Below are 22,549 nucleotides of genomic sequence, written 5' to 3'. Positions count from 1 at the left end.
TCTCCTGGGGGCGAAAAGGCATCAATGGTCTTACCCTACACAATATAATACAAATTGGGGGGGGCTGGAAAGATGGCTCAGAGGTTAAGAGCATTGCCTGCTCTTCCAAAGGTACTGAGTTCAATTCCCAGCAACCACATGGTGGCTCACAACCATCTGTAAATAGGGTCTGGTGAACAATCTAAATAGACCTGTTAGTCGCGAAGAATTAGAAACTGTTATCAAAAACCTCCCTACCAAAACAAGCCCAGGACCAGATGGTTTCAATGCAGAATTCTACCAGAACTTCCAAGAAGAACTAATACCTATACTCCTTAATGTATTTTACAATATAGAAACTGAAGAGTCATTACCAAATTCCTTTTATGAAGCTACAGTTACCCTGATACCAAAACCACACCAAGAAACAGAAATTACAGGCCAATCTCACTCATGAACATCGATACAAAAATTCTCAATAAAATACTGCCATACTGAATCCAAGAACACATTAGAAAAATTATCCATTATGATCTCAAACCATTTTTAATGACATAATATGAAAAGCAAAACTGATTCTTAGAATCAAATAAATGGATATAGAAGGAAAACTCACATAAGCCTTTTATAAGCAAAATAATTGCTGAACTCTTGGATAGTTTTGTCATTAGTATTTTTTGTAGTTTTTCAGATCTTGCCTGTCATAAGGCAATTATAACAAATTGGAGTATGTGTAATAATTTTTATACTGGCAGCAGGTGTCACAGTATCAGCCCTGTGGCTGAGAGATGCTAGCAGCAGTGAACAGCACATGTTGCTTACTTAGGTACTGAAAAATGTGCTTTGTTTAATAAATTAAGAGCAGTTATTAAGGCGAATAAATGATTCCAAGAGTTGAGGCTCAGGATAAAGAGAAAAAACAAAGTGTTCCATCAGTGTGAGCTGTGGACTGTGCACCATGGGGATCATTGGCAGTGGTGTGTATCATGAAAAGGGGCAGCTTGTGGGTTGTGAGCCAGGGAGTGTTAAGCAGCAGCCTGCTGCATCTGAGTACTGCATGGAGCTGGGGGTGTGAAAGTCAGTGCCCAATGTGCCATGTGACTAGTGAGCTGATCCCAGAAAGGGTGGCCTGGTCCCCACATTTGGGCAACAGATGATGACATAAGTTACAAATTAATCCCACACTAGTTCAGAATTCCATATAATAAAGGGTTATTTATTTAGGGGTAGACTCACAGATCACAGTCCTCTGCATGGATAGAGAACAGGAACTGAATCTAGGAGCCAGAAGTGAGAACCAAAAGCAAGAAAGTGGGCTCACACTTTACAGCTGCATTTATAGTATAAGAGTCCACACCCAAGTGGGCTGGTATCTTAAAGGCTATTGGCTGAAGGAGTTCTAAAAGCACCTGCATTGGAGAGCTTGAGGGAATTGGATGGTTTGGATAAAGGAACAGTGGATATGGGAGCAGGGAAGTATATACCTCAATTAAGGGAGCCATTTTAGGGTTGGCAAGTGACTTGACTCTAGAGGGGTTCCCAGGTGTCCAGGGAGATGTCCCCAGCTAGTTCCTTGGGCAGCTGAGGAGAGGGAGCCTGAAATGGCCCGATCCTATAGCCATACTGATGAATATCTTGCATATCACCATAGAACCTTCATCTGGCGATGGATGGAGATAGAGACAGAGACCCACATTGGAGCACTGGAATGAGCTCCCAAGGTCCAAATGAGGAGCAGAAGGAGGGAGAACATGAGGAAGGAAGTCAGGACCACGAGGGGTGCACCCATCCACCGAGATGGTGGGGCTGATCTAATGGGAGCTCACCAAGGCCAGCTGGACTGGGACTGAAAAAGCATGGGATAAAACCGGACTCCCTGAACATGGCGGACAATGAGGGCTGCTGAGAAGCCAAGGACAATGGCACTGGGTTTTGATCCTATTGCATGTACTGGCTTTGGGGGGCACCTAGCCTGTTTGGATGCTCATCTTCCTAGACCTGGATGGAGGGATGAGGACCGTGGACTTCCAGCAGGGCAGGGAACCCTGACTGCTCCTTGAACTGGAGAGGAAGGGGGAGGGGAGGGGAGGGAGAGTGAGGGAAATGGGAGGTGGGGAGGAGGCAGCAAATTTTTAATAAAATAATAATAATAATAATAATAATAATAATAATAATAATAATAAATAGTTTGAGAATAGGGACAATAATGAGGCACTTTTGGAAATAATACAGTCTTTATAGGCTAATAATGGACAGCTCGTTGAGAAGATCAATACTATGGAGCGGGATAGCATCAACTTGACAGAATTATCTGAAAGCATGTGTGCTGTTGAATTTAACAACCAGAATCAGTAGAAAAGTTATGATAGATTAATGCATTAGGTATTTCTCCAGAAAGGTAATATGCACAACATCAAAATTATGTCCAAGGATGAGATGTTATCTTTACTGGACAAGTTTGGAATTCTCAGTGAGAGCATTATAACAGAAAACTGGACAGGAGATTCAGACTTTACAAAAGTCAGTATTAAAAAGAATTGAAAAGATTGGGCACTTTATTGAAATTGATCAGCAGAGACAGAAGGTTAAAGGACAGGATTTAGCCTCATCAGTTCTTGCCCAATCCTAGGATGACTTACAGAGATTTTAACTGTATATCTGGTAATTTCCTCGGAAAGACTATCTTGCACAAAGTACCCTAAGGTAGTAAAAGAATACACATGGAAACCAATATGTATGAGTTATCTAAAAGAAATTAAACAAGCAATAATTTCTTATGGATTACAATCACCTTTTGTCAGGCAAATGGTGAAAACCTGGGCTTCAAGCAATAAGGCTTCTGAGCAAGACTGGCTTCAGTTAATCTCAGTGGTCCTAGAAGATGCACCACAGCTGCTTTAAAAGTGTTATTGGAGAGAAGAGGCAATAATTTTAGAACAACCGGGAAAAGAAAAGGATTTGAGACTTCCCTAGAACAAATTCTTGGTGAGCATCATTACTGTGATCCTCAGGAACATGCTTGCTGCAAACACACCTGTCCCTGCGTAGCACAGCAGCTTTAAATGCTTGGGGCAGGATTTAGGAACTAGGAAAGAGCATTGAAACATATATTGTGGTTAAACAGGGCCAGAGAGAACCCTTTACTGACTTCTTACAAAGATTAACTAAGGCTGTACAAGTAGGAGTGACAGACCCTGAAGCTAAACATGTATTTATTGAATCTTTGGCTTCTGAAAATGCCAATTTATAATGCAAGAAGATGCTTGGGCCTTTAAAGATCCAGATCAGCACCAACAGATGAATGGATCTTGCATACAAAGAATGATGAAACATTTGACTTTAGTACTGAGGCTTGAGTAGGAGAAGCGGTTTCCAATGGTATGAGGAGACACAAAAATGCCAAAAGTTTTAATTGTGGTAGAATAGGACATCTAAGAAGTGATTGTAGACAAACAATTCCTAGAAAAAAATATCTTTTTTTGGTATGGCAAGAATAGAAGAACTCAGCGTTCTGGTATTTGTAGGAGGTGTGGAAAAGGCTGACTTTCTACCAATGAATGTAGGTCTACAAAAGACAGACAAGCAACCTGATACCATTGGGAAACTCCTTGGGGGCCTCTAGCAGGACCCATGTCAAACAAAGTCCAGTCATTCCCAGTAACTGTGGAGGACATGTCTACTGGAAAAACCTGTACTGTTCTGGATGATGAAATAGAATAGACATGGAGATGAATAAAAACTCCAGTAGGATAGGAAACATATTTTGGCAGACTTCTATAATGACCAAAGACCAAAACTAAATGTGTGCATAAATGACGTTGCTTTGAGGGATTACTAGATATGGGTTCAGCCATGAGTATCATTACTCCAGAATCTTGACATCCAAATTGGCCTCTTCAGAAAGTAGATATTCTATTTCTAGGAATTGAAACCCAATCTCTAGTGTAACAAAGCATGAGGTGGTTTGAATGTCTAAGGCCAGAAGGACAGAGAGGAAGGAAGGCTGAGGCTAATAATGCAGTGAACTTATGGGGTCAAGTTTCTTGAAAAGATAGTATGATATTATAAACAAAGATCTCCAGGCATTCAGGCTGTACAAAAACACAAAGCAACTAGCAAACCTTCAGAGATACTAATGGTCTTCCATTTAAAATGGTTAACTGAGAAACCCATTTGGGTTAAACAATGATCTTTAACAGAAGACAAATTGTAGGCTGGTACAGGAGCAACTAGATGCTCCCCATATTGAAGAATCAACCAGATCTTGTAATCTTCCTGTATTTGTTAAAAAGAAATCTGGAAAATGGAGAATGGTGACAGATCTAAGAGCTGTCAACAAGATTAATCAACCTATGGGCCCTCTACAATCTGGAATTCCTCTGCCTTCTCTATTACCAAAAGTTTGACCTCTTACAGTTATTGATTGAAAAGACTGTGTCTTCACCATACCTTTACAAGAAAAGGACATAGAAAACTTTGCTTTCACAGTACATACTACTAATAATTCTTAGCCTAGTAGGAGATACTAGTAGACTATTCTCCCACAAGGAATATTCAATAGCCCTACCCTGTGCCAATACTTTGTCAGTCAGCCAGTGGAAATAATACACAATTTCCTTTAAAAAGTTATAATTTACCATTACATGCATGACATTTTGTTATCTGACTCAAATGCAGATACTTGAAAAAGAATGTTTGAAGAAGTAAAGAAAGTTTTGCTAAATGGGGATTACAAATGCTTCTGAAAAAATACAAAGAGGAGGCTACAAAATAGTTTTACAGAAAATTAGAACACAAAAGTCACAAATTAGGAGAGACCGATTGCCTCTTAATGTCTTTCAAAGATTGTTAGGAGACATTTCCAGTCTATGACTGGTTTTTGGGAAAACACCTGATCTAATAATTTATTTAAACAAAACCTGAGATGGTGACAAAGACTTAAATGGTCCCATATAATTAAGAGCTGAAATAGAAGAATTGATGGTTGTTGAAGAGAATTTACAAGAGGCATATGTAGATAGAGTGAATCCAAATCTTAATTCTATTCTTATCATATTGCCTTCCAGAATTTCCCCTACAGGAATTTTAATGCAGAGGAAAGATATTATCTTAGCATGGATCTTTTTTTTACCACATAAATCAAGTAAAAAATTAAAAATCTATGTGGAAAAAGTCTCTGAATTAATTATAAAAGAAAATTTGAGACTTTGTTAACTAGCTGATATAGACCCAGAAGAGATTATAGTGCCCTTTACTACTGATGAAATTTCAAAATTATGGGAAGACAATGAACCATGGCAAAGAGCTTATGCTAAGTTTTTGAAAGAAATTAATTGCAATTATCCCAAAAGTGATAGAATTAATTTTTTAAAAAGAAGTGGGGAACCCTGATGGCTCCTTGGCCTTGAGAGGGAGGGAGGGGAGGTATGGGTGGAGGGGAGGGGAGGGAAGGGGGAGAAGGAGGGGAGGGAAGGGGGAGAAGGAGGGGAGGGAAGGGGGAGGAGGAGGGAAGGGAGGGGGGAGGAGGAGGGAAGGAGATGGAAATTTTTAAATATAAAAAAAATAAACCATGAGGAAAAAAAAAAAAGAACTACTTGGATTATTTCCCAAATTGTATATGACACACCAATAACTGGAGCCTGCAAATAAATTAGGAAAGGCACATTACACATCAAAATAATTAAGTAAAGTTGAATAAAGCCCTATCATTCTGTCCAAGAGGCAGAGTTATATGCTATTCTCATGGTATTAAGTGATTTTAAAGAACCTCTTAATATTGTTACTGATTCACAATATGCAGGAAGAGTTGTATTTTATATGAATACTGCTTATTTTATACCAGGTGACACAGAATTGACTTCATTATTCATTCAGGTTCAAGACACAATCAGGAATAAGCTTTGTCTCACATACAAAATACAGATCCGAGTCCATATTGGTCCGCCAGGTCTTCTAACTCAAAGTAATGAAAAATTGACTGATTATTGATTGGAAGTGTGCTGAAGGCCTAGAATTTTATAAGAAACACCATGTCAAGAGCAAAGGTTTAAAGAGAGAGTTTTCTATTATTTGGCAACAAGCTAAGTAGATTATAAAGAGATGTTTTACTTGCTCTTTCTATAACCAAATACTATTACCTGCAGGGAGTAACCCAAAGGGTACTCAAAGGAATAAAATCTGGCAGATGGATGTGTTCCACTTTACAGAATTAGGAAAATTAAAATATGTACACCATACGATTGACACTTATTCAGGTTTTCTATGGGCAACTGCCTTGATTTCAGAAAAGACTGATTCAGCTATCACACATTTATTAGATGTTATGGCCATTATGGGTATACCTGCACAAATAAAGACAGACAATGGTCTAGCATATGTGTCTAATAAAATGAAACAGTTTTTTTTGCTTGTTATAATATAAAGCATATTACAGATATATCAAAAAATTCTATAGGTTAGGTGATATAGAAAGATCAAATTGAACTATAAAAGATATGTTAAACAAGGCCAAGGAGCCATCAGGGAGCAGATGGAGGGGGAGGAGGAGGGAAGGAGATGGAAATTTTTAAATATAAAAAAAAATAAACCATGAGAATGAAAAAAAAAAGATATGTTAAACAAAGAGAAAGGGATAAAAAATACCTCCCAAATTAGATTGCATAATGCTTTGTTAACCTTGAATTTTCTTAACACTAATGAGAAAGGAACAACAGCAGCAGAGAGACATTGAATGGAAAAAAAACTGAATTAAATCAGCTGTTTTATTTCAAGGAAGTGGTGGCCTCACATTTGAAACCAGAAGATGTGCTATGTTGGGGGAAGGATTTTGGCTCTTGTTTTCACAGGAGAAGAAAAGCTATGGATACCATCAATATTAATATTCACTTTGAAAAAGAGAAACCACTTGAGAAAGAAATGATAGCTCACCACAGAAGTGACAATCACATAGGTGGTAAGAAAACCTCTAAGGGTTGCAGCAGGCTCTGTTCTTGTCTTTAAGGAAAATACTCATTTTCAAAGAGTCAGAGACCAAGGACATCTAGATGCGTAAAGATGAAAAGGTAGCTATCCAGAAGAAGTCAACAAGCAACGAGACATCTGATGTACAATGCTATATTGTCTGCATGGTAAAATTTGATTATCTGGTCATGTATAACGCTCTAATTAAAAAAAAGAGCAGGCTTTGGAGTTGGACAATGTCTATCTTTCTCTAAATCCAAGCTTGTTATTAAAAGAAAAATTCACAATTTCTACTTCATGTCAAGAGACATCGGGTATGGGACAGAAAGAGGATAATATTTTAAGGAAATATTTTACTTTTCCTCAAACCCATTTTGTCTATATCGTATCTTTCATTGAATATATGTATATATGAATAATGTTTAAATTTTTAAAAATGAACAGTAAATTTTTCTGCAGTAATCTTTGAAGCTTTCAGGAACAAGATGGGGCCCCACAACAATGGCTCCACCTGGTTGATAGGACATCATGCTGCTGGTAGTGCTACTATGAGACTGGTTTGGGGTACCAACTGTGGAAATGGTGTACCTTCTTACAACATTCTGGCCAGAACTCCAAATAAGAACTTCAAAAAACAAAACAAAACAAAACAAAACAAAATAATATCCTAATAACAGCTACAAATAATTCTAGAAGACAATGTTCCCTCTACCAACAAAGTTTGACCTCATAGTTAGGGACAACATTTAGGGGTTGATTATTACTCATATAGGATTGGTGGTTGCAGTGGAAATTTTGTAGGCCCAGAGATCTAAAAAAATCATAAATAGACAGAGAAAATTGAATAGGATAATAGATAGATTAGTATTAACTTACTCACACTAATAATAATAATTGTGAGTAATAGAGTGAATACTTGTGAGCTATTATTTATGGACAATTTACATTGTTATAGATTTTTGTATACTGATACAAGTTCAAATTATATTTGTTATATTGAGTATGCTTTCATTTCTGTTTATAATATTTGTATACCTATGCAATGTTATTTTGTCAGATTTTATACATGCATGTTTCTACCTCTGCTTAAGACATTTTGAATATTGATACAAATTTAGGATATATTTATCATATTGCACTATACATTTCTACCCCTATTCAAGATATATATATATATATATATATACATATATATACATATATATATATATGTATATATATATATATACACATTACTTACAGTTTGAGGTCACTGTCTTTATTTGTTGAACAGTTGTTTAAAGATTGTTTAATATTCTAATATGAAGTCATGATCTTTAAGCTATATAGGCATTAAGAATTATAGGTAAATAGTCATCCATTTTTTGTCATGCTTATAGTTAGACTAATCAGGTTCTTTAGACACATAGATATTGTATTCCACATAGATAGGTAATCTTCAATCACTTCAAAGATCTGTAGAACATGATATTTAAATAACAGGATTTTGTTGACATGAGACACGATTGTTCCTGGCAGTACTGATCTATTCCTGAGAGAGTGTTGAGCACCAAAGACACTCCACTTAGAGTTTGTTTTTTTCTTGGCACAACTGGCCTTTGGGCATGGAATTGCTCATGCATTGACCACTGAGAAAATGTGTAATGTCTGGACTGGACAATCAGGATACAAGAAAAAAGATTGCCAAGACAGGGTAAGATGGTTCTGAAAATTTTCCTTCTTCTAAAAATGGTCTGTCAGTTACTCTAGGCCTTAGCCAAAGTTGGTTGCCTCAACATGGCAAATGAGACTTTGGGTAATTGCTCAGGCAGCCAGTTGTCTCTGTCATCTACTGCACATTTTGGAAGCTGCTTGATTGCACTTCTTGCCTACTCTAGTAATATTATCTCCTTTCTCAGGCCTTCAATGTGGTTGGAGATTAGATAGTCATAGTTACTGTCCACTTATGATCTTGTCAAGCCATTTTCAATACAAAACTTAGACTCCTTAGGATAGAATGTTTATTAAACATTTACCATACTTTCCTTGCTTAATATTGTTTATGCAGGTTGTAATTCTAATTTTATACTTGATATCTGTTCCTAGTGTATATAGTTTTGTATTGTCTTTGGAACTCTCTTATTTAAAGAAAACTGGAAAGTGCTGTGGGAACTCCTTCAGCCAATAGGTTTTAAGATACCATTCCACTTGGGTGTGGTCTCTTATACTTTAAATACAGCTGTAAAGCATGCACTCACTCTCTTCCAGTTCTTACTTCTGACTGCTAGATTTGGTTCCCAATTCCCGTTCATGCAAAGGACTGTGATCTAGGACTGTGATATATGAGTCTACCTCTAAATAAATAACCCTTTATTATATGTAATTATGTGGAATTATTTTGTAACATTTGCCATCATGCAGGGAAGTAAAACTAGAGCTTCATGCATGATAGGATTCTGTGGCTACCCTATCCTATGCTGGGCATCTAGTCTTCCCCCTTCCCTTTTAGTTTTAGAGTATTACCAAGTTGTTTAGATTAACTTTGGATTTGGACTCTTCTTGCCTTAACTTCCCAAGTACTTGGAATGTTAGCCTCTGTCACTAGGCTTTTCTCCTTTCTCATGGGGTATCAGTCTCTCTGTTTCTGTCATGTCCTCTCTTACATCACTAATAAACTGCCAGCCTTGAGTATACTGCAATACTTGTTTCAGCCTTTTTTTTCTCTGTAGTAGGCTCTCCTTCTAAGTGCATTCTATGCCCTTGAACCACAAGGGTTTATCACATTTACTTTCTGTTATTTTTTTAGATTATGTGATACTTTTATATTATATTTTATTATGAACTTAATTTAATCAGTGCCCTGAACAAGTAGGTAGTATTCTATAAACATTACCTGAATGAGTTAGGAAAAAGAGAAAATGGAAGCAGGGCATCTTCATTGTTTTAGAGTTCTTGTGATATTTTGTTTTTATTGATCCTGTCGTGCTTGCTGGTAGTTGACCCCTATAGGTCCTACCTGCTAGACAAGTACTCTTCTGTTGAGCTGTCCCAGTTCCTATATTTTCATATTAAGACATTTTAGTAGCTTAATCCATTTTAGGGAGAGATTTTCATCATAAGCATTGGAAAAGAAAAAAATGTTGTAGTTAAATTTCTCTTAAGTAATCCCAGTTCTGTCACCAGTTGATGGCCACCCTGAGCCATTTGCTTAACCTCTTGGTTCTCTGTTTCTTAATCTATAAAATGAAATTGAACTAAAATGATCTCCAAGGCCCTTTCCAGCTCTGAAGTTCTGATTGTCATCGATGATTGCATAAATAAAAAATTCAATTAACATGAACATCTTAATCCCTAAGCATTATCACTAAATTGAGGTTTTCCATTTTGTGAAAACCAATTATTTTATATACACAGTAGGAAAAGAAAGTATTCAGATGTCTTTACTCTTATCTACAATTCAACTTTTTTAGAAAAATCATTTTTATATATAATGTGAATACTTTATATCTCAAATTAGAAGAATTTTCCTTGATTATAAGAACATTGTGCCTGTTTTCATTGATCATTGCATTGATTTCACAGCTCATTATTGTTTTATCTAAGCCAAATAACAAGTGGAAGGGTCTCTATAAATCTAATGAACCGTTCCAGACTTTACTGGGTGGATTGCTTTGCCTAAACCTTCAATGGGAGAGTTTCTTGTGTTTTCAGTGATGGAGTATGGTTTTTATGTCCATATCAATTTCCCTTGGTATTTGTTCTAATTTCAATTATGATCATACTCTGAGCATTTTAAGTGTAGCTTCTACAGAAAGACTTGGTTATACTCCCAGCTTTGGTGGCCCAGGGAGAACCTGCCTTCCCCGAATGGTTGCCACCAGGAAATTTACTTACCAGGAATGTTATTGACAAAAATAAGAATCTGGGTACAACAATGATCCAAATCAAGAAAAAATAATTTCAAAGCATATGGACACTATAAGTTTAAATGGTTTCATTTTAGTATACAAGATTGTGATGTTTCCTTTCATCTGCTTGCTGAGATGTAGAGTCACCTGTGACCCAAGACTCTGGGCATGCATGTGGGAGACCATGTTGACTAGGTTAACTGAGCTGTACAGAGCTCCCTTCTGTGGATGGCACCATTCTCTGAGATGGAATGCTGGACTGCAGAAAAATGAGACATCACACTGAGCACAAATGTAAATCCATCTTTCCCTGCTTCCTGACTGTGTGCAGAGTGACCAGCTGCCTCAAGGGCCTGCACCAAGCTTCCCCTGCCACAATGAACTGGAGTTGGGAGTCAAAATAAACCCTTTAGCATGAAAATTTAAATAAAATCTCTGGTTGTGTCAGCGTATTTTATAAAAGTAACGAGAAAAAAGAAATCCTAAGAAAACACTATACAATAAACGTTAAATATGTACAATGTACGTAATGTGTTTTGGTATATGTACACACTTGTAAATCCATCAAGAGAATGAACATAATGAAGATATCTCTCATCCCCTAATCTAGTCACATGACCCTTTAAAATCGTGTTTTCCTGCCTTGCACATTCCTCTCATGCTCATTTTATCCCACACATTTCCCATCTGTTTTCCAAATCTGTAAATGATCTTGCATTTTAAAGACTCTTACAATAATTGAATCATAAAATGTGCTTTGTTGAAATCTCAGAGTATTTTGACAGTCACCTACACTGCTGCCTGTGTTAGTAACTAGTCCATTTTTGTCTTTTACTGAGTGGTATATGACTTGCATAAAATTAACACAATTGGCTTATGCATTCATCTCCTGGAGGCCATTTGGGTTGCTTTTGAGATTTTCCTATGAAATGTAATATTTCTAAGAATTAGTGTTTAAGCCTTTGTACATATATAGTTTTATTCATCTGAGTAGAAACTGAAAAATTGTGGCTGAGAAATATTGTAACTACTTCAAGAAACTGTCCAACTATTTTTTAAAGTAGCTGTACTATTTTACCAACAACAGCTTGCAATAATGTTGAATCTTCTGTATTTTCTTAATGATAGATATTTTCATTCATCTTAATGATAGGCATTTTGATATATGTGTGGTAGTACTTAACTATGATGTGCCTATTTTTCAGATTATATAAAGAGCTTTAAAACTGGTAATAAGAACCTAACCCAGTAAAATTGAGGAAAACATTAAATATGCAACTTCAATAATGAATCAATACAGATGAAAATATTTACAAACATGATGCATGCAAAAATACATACAAAATGAGAGCATACAAAAATGAGAGCAATGCAAATTGTTCTATATGTATTTTGATTCATATAAAATACAGTTAATATTAAGTGCTATTTATAAAACCTCCAACTGTTTTCCTGTCAAGCTGTTCACACTTAATATGACATTATATATACAATGCAATTCTTGTTTTGTTCCTTGCTAGAATTTAGGATATAAGTCCTTGTGTCTTCGATTATGACCTTGTTGTGGATAATCATGAATGAAACATGAATAGCAATATGTAGTAATTTTAAATTACTTCCCATTTCTCATATTATGATCACAATTTTAATAAATGAGACTTTGTATAAACATTTAAATTTGCAAATCTACCTGTTGGACACTTGATTTTAATTTTAAGTAAGATACCTTATAATTATTTCTTTTCTATACAAGTGCTACACAAAATTCTGTTTTTATGAATTTGCTCTTACGTTATCTATGTATTTATTATCTCAATTTTTACTTGAATACCTGAATTATATCTGTATATAAAAGTCTTAGCTATTTGTAAGGCTATTATGACTTTAGCTTATATTTTTGTAATGTTTATAATACTTGACTGTCGCAGGCTGTCTTTGGGCTGCCAACCAGCACAGAAATCAAGACACAGAGACCTATTGTTAGCTATGAGTGCTCAGTTTTTTTCTTACGCTTCTCTCACTAGATCTTTTAACTTAATTTATCTTCTTTCTCTTCATTCATATTTTGTTCTGAGCTTTTTTACCATTTTTTTTTTCCATTCTGTATGTCCCACTTTCCCTGTATCTTCCATGCCTGGCTGGCTGACCCCAGGTGTCTCTCTTTCTCCCTTGTTCTCTCCTTTCTCTCCGGCCTAGATTCCTCCTTCTATTTATTTCCTCTGGCTTCCAGTCTCACCTATTCCTCCCCTGCCTAGCTATTGGCCATCCAACTTTTTATTAAACTAATCAGGTGCCTTAGGCAGGCAAGATAAAACAGCAACAACATCTCTACATAATTTAACAAATGCAGCATAAATAAATTTAAAACACCTTTACATATTTAAAGTAAGCCCACAACACTTGAAATTTAAAGCTCTCATGTTGCTGGGCGGTGGTGGTGCATGCCTTTATTTCCATATCCTAGGAGGCAGAGACAGGCAGACCTCTGAGTTTGAGGCCAGCCTAATCTACAGAGGTAGTACCAGGGAAGCAATTGCTACAGAGAGAATCAATGTCTTGAAAAACCACCAAAAACCACAGCAAGAGAAAGAGCCTTCATGTTGTCTGTCTACTGACTGTGTGTTATTATGACTCTTAGTCTTAGAAACTTTAAAGTACTTGGCTTGGTGTTTTGTTTTTACTTTCAATTTATCCTATACTGCATACTGACACATGGTATGATCATGGCTTATATTTTATGATTTGTCAATTCGTTCTAGGATTTTTTCGGATTTATTTTTTCATTATTATTTTTTCTATTTGTAAATCCTTTTTTCTCTTTTGTAAACTTTTTAATACTGAAATTTATTTATGATATTACTTCACCAAACATATGCATATTTTAACCTATAAAGCACATATTTTCTCATTCCTCTAAAGATATAAAAATTAAAACTCTGGTTATCTATTTAAATTTTTTGTTGAAAGAAAATTATCTTTAAAATTTTCTCTAAAATTGTATTGCAAGTTTGAGATATTTTGTTATTTTTACGTTATTTATTTTGTATTCTTTTATTGCAATTATTTATCTAGTCTGTGGGTGAGCATATGCATGCCTGTGTGTACACACATGTGCATATACAACATTAAGAAACAGCTGTTGAATCTTGTTTTCCCTTCAGTATGTGTGTCTGGGGGAAGGGGACTGGGGCATCAGGCTCAGCAGCAGACATCTTTACTCACTGAGTCAAATCTCTGGTTCCTATTTTTGTGTTTATATCTACAAATATTTTGGGTTTTTCATTGATGTTCCTTTATATATTCAGCAGACTACATTGAAAATTTAGAAATTTAGGGCACAGGCTGTCTTGGTGAAAGTAAGTGAATTAATTCTTATAGACATATTTTACTAATTGTTTGAGATTTATAAGCCTTTATTGATGAATATTGATCAGTCGTTCATGGTTGTAATGAAGATACAGTTACAATAAGCTCTGTACCATGAAAGATTTTATCTGTTAAGAGGCTTATCCAAAAATAAAGTTTAATTCTAGTGCAGTTATTTGTTAAGGTGTTGATTATAAAGGTGTACAGCAACCACATAGCATAGCTCAGCAATCTGAGGATTGTCAGCATCCAGATTATTATCACCTCTAATCCTAGAGACACTAGAGGAATTTGGGGGCCCTGAAATGATGCAATCATATAATCTTGGCCTTGGGGGAAATCAATGACCATAGGTAGAAGAATGAAAACTCCCTAAGGTGCAGAGAATATATATTATTCCTTTTATATATACTGTTTTGGATAGTATACTGTATGTTTACTGGTTAGCTTGACTTAATCTGAGCTCCAGAGTGATAACTCTAATAGGGCCTATGCTCTAAGGTACTTTCGTATAAATACATTCAGGGAAAGGTATTCTGTATCACAACTTAAGTTTTCTGTTTTATTTCCCTTTATTAACTAAGTTCATAAATGACATGAAGATTGCTTATAGTTTGTTGTACAGGATAGTCAAGTCCTCTCTGAGAATCCCAAATCTTCAAAAGCTGATATTGAGTGCCCACATGATGCCACAAGTAAACAATCCCAAACCTACTCATGTGACAGGTTGAAATAAAGAGGAAATGAAACTGTCATCAGTGTACGTGTTGAAAGTTTATATGAAGCAAGTTTTGTGTTTAGACTCCAATCACATCCCTGGCATATCTTATTATTTATATGCAAATATTCCAATAGTTAAGAGAGTTCACCACATGCTTACTCTCTTGCAGACACTCAGTCTGGGTAATCAAGATAATGGACAATACGGGCAGACAAAGTTATCATGTCACTTACTCACTGTGGGCATCCCCAAAATGTCTGCACAGTGTGCTCTCATCTTCCTGATTTACATCGTTCTTGCCCAAATCTGCCTGAACAAGCTACAGTCTACTTCACACAAAGCCTTGTTCTTTCTCACTGGTTTTCTCTCCTCCTTAAATGTAGTGAATCTCTATCAATTGCTTTCTCCAGAAAGCTGTACTTCACGTCAATATGTTCTGGAAAATGCTGTTTGGGAGGAGACTCCAGCTGCTCTTTGCTCTTTTATTCTGAGTGCTGTGTCTACTGGCAGCTGCTTTCTCCCACAGAATTAGCATTTTCTTTTTTTATTGTGATGATGAAAGAGTGGTTTGCATTATCCCCAGTGAAGAGTCACTTCCTGCTTTGGATGTGAGTATTGGCTCTACTGTTTCAGGGAACCACAGATACCATGATGCTTCCTTGAGTGGCCGTCACTCAAGACACTGCATTTTCATTATTTCACGTTACACCTGGAAGGTCATCAACAGCAGTGGGTGGGTGCCATGACATGAGGGTTGGGATAGAAGTTTGAACTCTGCATTGAGTCTGTGTGTCTCTTTTCAGGATTTTCAGGATGTGCAACTGTGAAGTTATGTCTATAATGTCTAGCTTTATTCTCATCCACAGAAATAAAACAGTACCTGGACTGCCTTGTTTCACTCTCATGATTATTATGAAGCTCAAGGGAGACAGCATATGTGATGTGACTTACAGAGTGTAAAGTGCAAGGGACTATTGCTTTCCACAAAAATGCACATTCCCGAGTGTCCGGACTGATGCAGCAGTCTGTGCTCATTAGTGCTGACCTGCATTCATATTTTCCTACCTGATGAGCCAAATGAAGAAGACAGTTACTTCTCATGAAATCCCAAAGGATTCTGACTGACCTTTTTGAGTATATTTAACATAATTCTAAGAATTTAAAGGTAATATTTAGTATATCATTAGATATGACTGTATAAATAAAACTATAATCATGCTTATTTTATACTGATACCACTTACTTGAACAGTTTCAAGTGTCCCTGTAGCTTTTTCTTGGGCTATAATACCCCTGATATTATAATATTGACTCAAAAAAGTTGAATGAACCTCATTAAAGGCAATGACTATTATTAATATATTAATGCTAGAATTTCTCTGCACTGCTGCACTGCTCAAAAATGAATCAGCCTACAGAATGGCTATTAGGATCTTTAAATGTTTATGTGAGTTAAAATTTTATTAGAAACCGTTATTTTCCTTATATTTATTTTATAAATTGATTCATAATGAGTACATTACTATTGCTTAATATTAAGTCTTTATTATTAGTAGTTAGATTTTGTGATATTTTTCAGTATGAAGCAATGTGGGTATTAAAAAGGAAAATAAAGGCTTTAAATTAGTACTTCAAAATACTAAGTTTTTTTGCCACATTTTCAGTTTTAAAATAACCATTTCATCATATTTATTATCTTTTTCAATCGAGAACTTAAATATATCCATTAACATCTGAGAATCTTTCTGCAGTTATATTTCTATAGTCTTATTGTCCTATTCTATTTTGGGCTGTTTAAGGGAATTCATGAGAATTTACTAGGTGTCTGATGGTCAATACCGGATGTTGTGGGAGGAAAGAAACAATAATAGAGTTTTTCTCATGGCTATTACTTTACAACAAAGAAAAAAGAGCTACACAATGTATTCAATTAATCAAGACACTTTCATATGGCAGCAAATTCTGCCCCTGTAGCATAAACATAAAGGACTAAAAGTTCCTAAAATATGGCTAGCAAGCTGCATCAGCTAGTAAAGGCAATTGTTACCGAGAGAGACAAAATGGGTTCAATACTCTGTCCCTATTTTGTGGAAGAAGAGAACTTACTGCCACAAGTTTTTCCCTGACCTCCGTATGTGTGCCATGACATCTGTGTAAACGTGTATACCTACACTAACAATAAATGAGTAAATGTTGGGAAAAAAAGAAGTGACTGCAGTGGAAAGAAGAGCTGCTGTAAGGAATCTTGGCAGTGAAGGTCTCTGGTGGAACATGGTGCACACTGGACCCAGAATTACGACAAAGGGTCACGAGTTTGAAGCAGCAGAGCAAGGGATGGGGTGGTACTGAGGGGAGTTTCGGAAGTCTCTGATGAAAACTTGACTGGATGAAGATGAGCTATTTGGCTAGAGTGCGCAAACGATCGCAGAGATCTCAGAAACCAAGTGAGGCCGCCTGATTGCTAAGATCATCACTTTTGATTTCCTGCTAATCAAAATGAGAAGCCATGGGACATACTTAATCAGAGGAACAATGGCCATTCCACAGTTTATGTTGAAAATGCGCCCCGTGAAACTGCTGACGGAAGCTGGGAAACGAGTTAGAATGTAGCCGTACTGTAGCAGAGAGAAGGGTGCTTATGAGCAATGAGGGTTTAACTGTGTCAAGTAATCCTTAGAAAGATAAGTAACAACTTTTAGCAATTGCGAGGTGCGAAGATCCTTAGGTGTTAGGGAGAGCAGAAGGGGAAGACGAAGAGAGAACAGGAGGGGAGAGGTGAACTTGAGGGAACAGGGTAACAGAGATGAGAGCAAGGAAAGAGATATTTTGACTGAGGGAGTCATTGTGAGGCTAGTGGGAAACCTGGCACTCTGAAAATTCCCAGGAGTCCACAAGGTTGACCCCAGCTAAGATCCTAAGCAATAGAGGGGAGGGTTCCAGAGCTGGCTTTGCCCTGTAGTCAGACTGATGAGTATCTTAAATATCACTATAGAACTTTCATCTAGCAACTGATGGAAACAGAGGCAGAGACCTGCTTCAGAGCACTGGAAGGAGCTCACAGAGTCCAGTCAAAGAGTGGAAGGAATGAGAATATGAGCAGAGGGTCCAGACCATGATGGAGACAGCCACTAAAACAGTTTGCCTGAGCTAATGGTAGCTCACCAACTCTAACTGGACAGAGAAGGAAACAACATAGGTCCAAGCTGGTCCCTCTGGATGTGGGTGACAGTTGTGTGACTGAGGCAGACTGAGGAGCCACTGGCAGTGACACCAGGATTTACCCCTACTGCTTGTACTGTTCTTTTGGGAGCCCATTCTTTTTGGATGGATACCTTGCTCAGCCTGGATATAGTAGGGAAGGCATGGACCTTCCCCAAAGCAATGTGCCTCACCCTCTCTGAGGAGTTGTTGAGGGGTGGGATAGGGAGTGTAGGTGGAGAGGAAGGGAGGAGGGGAGGAAGTGGGAGCTGGGATTGGTGTGCAAAATGAAAAAAAAGATATCGTTTTCTTTTTAAAAATAATAAAAATGTGGGAAATAATAATAGTGATGATGATAATAATAATAAACAAGTTCCATAGTTGCAATGATTTGGGAAGTCTCAGTGTGATGTGTGTTCTATGTCTCCAAAATGTAAAACTTCCATGACGAAAGTTGGGTGTGTCCAATTCCAAGTGTCATGCTGTGTCCGGGGAAGCCTACTCAGCTCCAGATCTTGGTATCACTTCTCTTCCCACCGTTTTCTAAGAAGACTCTTGGAAGAGTTAACTGAGGTAATACTGTTATTTTTGGCAAATTGATCTAAAATGCTAATACATTGACTTGTCACTTCTTCCCCTTTCAAATGATGGGACATTTCCAAAGGTTTTTGTACTTTGTATGCTTTTGTATTTAATGCTAGCTACGTTAATGTTAACAGTATTGCTTTTGCCAAACTCAATTCATCCAAAGCAGAACGAATTTGTGAACACTCATGTTTAAGACTACATATCAAAACATGATGCTACCAATGCCCTTAGAACATTCGCTAACATCCTTAGCGTTTCTTTTCTGTGATATTCAAAAATTATTTTTAGATTCTTTAATCTTATTTTATAGGTATCAGCGTTTCACCTGTATATATGTGTATGCATCATTTGCATACCTAGTATTCTCAAAGGTTAGATGAAGGCATTGATCAGTTTCCCTGGAACTGGAGTTGCAAATCGTTGTGAACCATTGTGTTAGTTCCGGCAGTGGAACCTAGATTCTATTCAAGAGTAATAAGTGCTCTTAGCGACTGATCCATATCTTCAGCCACATATTCTGTTCTGTGCTAAGCAAATAAATAAGGACTAGGAAGTAAAATTTAGAATATTTGCCATGCATGTGTGATATGCCACGTTTTATTCTCAGTAAGAACCAAACAAAAATAAAATCAATAGCAAGAAGTTCTTAGTTATTAAGCATAGAATGAGAATCCATAGATGAGAATGAATAAATTAGAGTATACATTTCTGTGATATTTTCAACATTTGAGATCTTTAACTTAATTATTAGATAGATAAGTTTATTAGAATGATTTTTTTGACAGCTCGGTTTGAAACCCTGATAAATTAATGATGTGTTTGATATTTGTCTTCATCACTAATTTAGAAGCTTCATGTGTGAAGACTGGCACACTCCTGTTTTGTTTTGACTTGTGTGCATTCCTAGCATTTCCTTTCCTAGCTACATTCTTGGCAAACTGTAGATTCTCAGTAAGAACTTGCTGAATTGATAAAGAGATGAGGGCTGTGTTTTTTTCCTTCTATCTTCTCTTCACATTATCTCACATGCAGTTTTCTTTGAGTACTCTCTGAATGCCTGTACACAACTGTGCTGGGCAGAGCAATATTTACTTTATACTCTACAATCTGAATTGTACATGTGAATATTACTTGGTTTGGAAAATGCCCTTTGTAAGCCAAAAAGATAAAAATAAGAATCAAATCTTCATGATAGTCTCACATAGAAAAATATCATGAGATTTAAAATAAGGCTCTTGTATGTCAGAGTGGGTGGTTGGAATTATTGCAAGTCACAAAATTCATGGAAACCACTAGAAGCTAGAGAAGCAATGAAGAGTACTTGTGTGAGACCATCCGTGGGTTTCCAAAGCCTTGCCTTTGAATGCCTGTTTTGTAGGTCTCCAAGTTTAATGTGTCTTAATACAGTCATACTGCAATAGTTGTTATAACAGTTTCAGAAAATGAGAGAACACAGACCAAGCAAGAAGTTTCAAGTGGGAAGAGGTGATGGCTTCAGGTTTACAGGATATAGAATAAACTTGAAGACAAGTATGTTGGCATGCCTGTGGGGGTGTTTGTAGGAATGGCTAATGGGGTGGAATGACCCAATTAAACAAAGAAAGAATCATTCCATGGGCTAGGGAACAGGTCTGGATAAATTGAGAAAGGGACCTGAGCACAGTATTCACCTGTCTTCTGACTACAAATGGGATGTGAAAGCTAGCTTCCTCATACTTACGCACACTGTTTGACTGTATATTCAGACTGTGGGCAAAAAGAAGACTTTCCTGCCTTCCTTATGTTGTTTCTGTCAGGCATTTTGTTGTGGTAATGAGAAAAGCAAACTAATATAAAACACTTTTTCCCTTCGTTTGGCTACATAGAATAAATATAATAGTTCACTAACTATCAGTGTTCTCGTCTATAGGCTAGAGATAATACATGTCTCCTGTCACTCCCAAGTTCCAATGAAAATTGATCCATACAAAGAATTTTTTAAAAGCCATGCAAATGGAAATTGTATACAAAATAAGCTATTGCCATCTCCTTTCAAAACTAAATTGCTTAACATTTTCGTGTCTTGTCATGTGCCTTTGAGTTCTTGATCAAAATGGTCTCTTAGTTTTAGATGTTTTGCTCAGTGTAGATTTTAAACATCAGAACATATGTGATGAATCAGTTTGATAAATGATAATCAGAAGTTATATTCTGGTCCTTAGCATATATATATATATATATATATATATATTTAATTAATTAATAAGGATTATAAATATGATGTTGAATTTATAGAAAATATTTAGATCAAAATCATGAGGTAGAGCCTGGGGAGGGTAACCAATCATGTGCCCAGGGCTTTTGAGACAGGGTTTCTCTGTAGTTTTGGAGCCTGTCCTGAAACTAGTTTTTGTAGACCAGGCTGGCCTCAAACTCACTCAGAGATTTGTTTACCTCTGCCTCCCGACTGCTGGGATTAAAGGTGTGTGCCACCACCACCCGGCTACCTACATTTTCAAAATAATTCAGAGGCAACCTAAAACTGTTCTTAAATTTCATATATATATATATATATATATATATATATATACACACACACACACACACACACACACACACACACACACACACACATACATATGGCTAGCAATGCTGGGAGTCCACCTAAATGTAGTTCAGCTTTGTTGCAACTGTCCCCATGGATGGGATAAAGCACGCACTTTCTTAGCGGTGATTCACAATGTGTCTGTTAGCTCACATTTTTCTTCTGGAGTAATACGTGCCTGTTAGGAGTCAAAAAGATAGAAGGGCTGTGAAAGGTTAAAACCCTCTCTTCTTGCTATGGGTTTATCTGAAATGGAATAGACAATTGCATGCTGATAATTATTTTTTGGAACGTGAAGTTCCAAAATCATAAAGCAGATCGAAAGTGCATTCAGTATGTTAATGATGGAACCCCCCAAAAAAGATATAGTAATCCTCCTGGATATTGGAAGTAGACACGATCGCCAGGCAAAAATTGGGAACTTGAGGGTTGGGCGAGACGCGGCCAAGGGAAGATGGGGAGAGAAAAGTGTGAAGGGGAGAATTGGGGGAGCTCGGAGGAATGGGATGCTTGGGATACAGTAAGGGTGGATATGGGAGCAGGGAAGCATATATCTTAATTTAGGGAGCCACCTGAGGGTTGTCAAGAGACTTGACCCTAGAGGGGTTCCCAGGTGTCCATGGAGACGCCCCCAGTTAGTTCCTTGGGCAGCTGAGGAGAGGGAGCCTGAAAAGGCCAGTTCCTATAGCCATACTGGTGAATTTCTTGCATATCACCATAGAACCTCCACCTGGCGATAGATGAAGAAAATGACAGAGCCCCACATTGGAGCACCGGACTGAGCTCCCAAGGTCCTGATGAGGAGCAGAAGGAGAGAGAACACGAGAAAGAAAGTCAGGAACGTGAGGGGTGCGTTCACTCATGGAGACAGTGGGACAGAACTAATGGGAGATCACCAACTCCAGTTGGAATGGGACTGATGGATCATGCGACCAAACCCGTCTCTCTGAATGTGGCCAACAGTGTGGGCTGACTGAGAAGCAAAGGACAATGGCGCTGGGCTCTGATTCTTCTGCATGGACGGGCTCTGTGGGAGCCTTCTCAGCTTGGTGGATCACCTTCCTGGACCTGGGGGAGTTGGGAGGACCTTGGTCTTAACATAGAGTAGGGAACCCTGATGGCTCCTTGGCCTGGAGAGGGAGGGAGGGGAGGTATGGGTGGAGGGGAGGGGAGGGAAGGGGGAGGAGGAGGGGAGGGAAGGGGGAGGAGGAGGGGAGGAGATGGAAATTTTTAAATATAAAAAAATAAACCATGAAAAAAAGAAAGA

This window comes from Arvicola amphibius, chromosome 11, assembly GCF_903992535.2.
Source record: "Arvicola amphibius chromosome 11, mArvAmp1.2, whole genome shotgun sequence".
NCBI classification, from domain to species: domain Eukaryota; kingdom Metazoa; phylum Chordata; class Mammalia; order Rodentia; family Cricetidae; genus Arvicola; species Arvicola amphibius.
Note: the sequence above shows the minus strand (reverse complement) of the source record.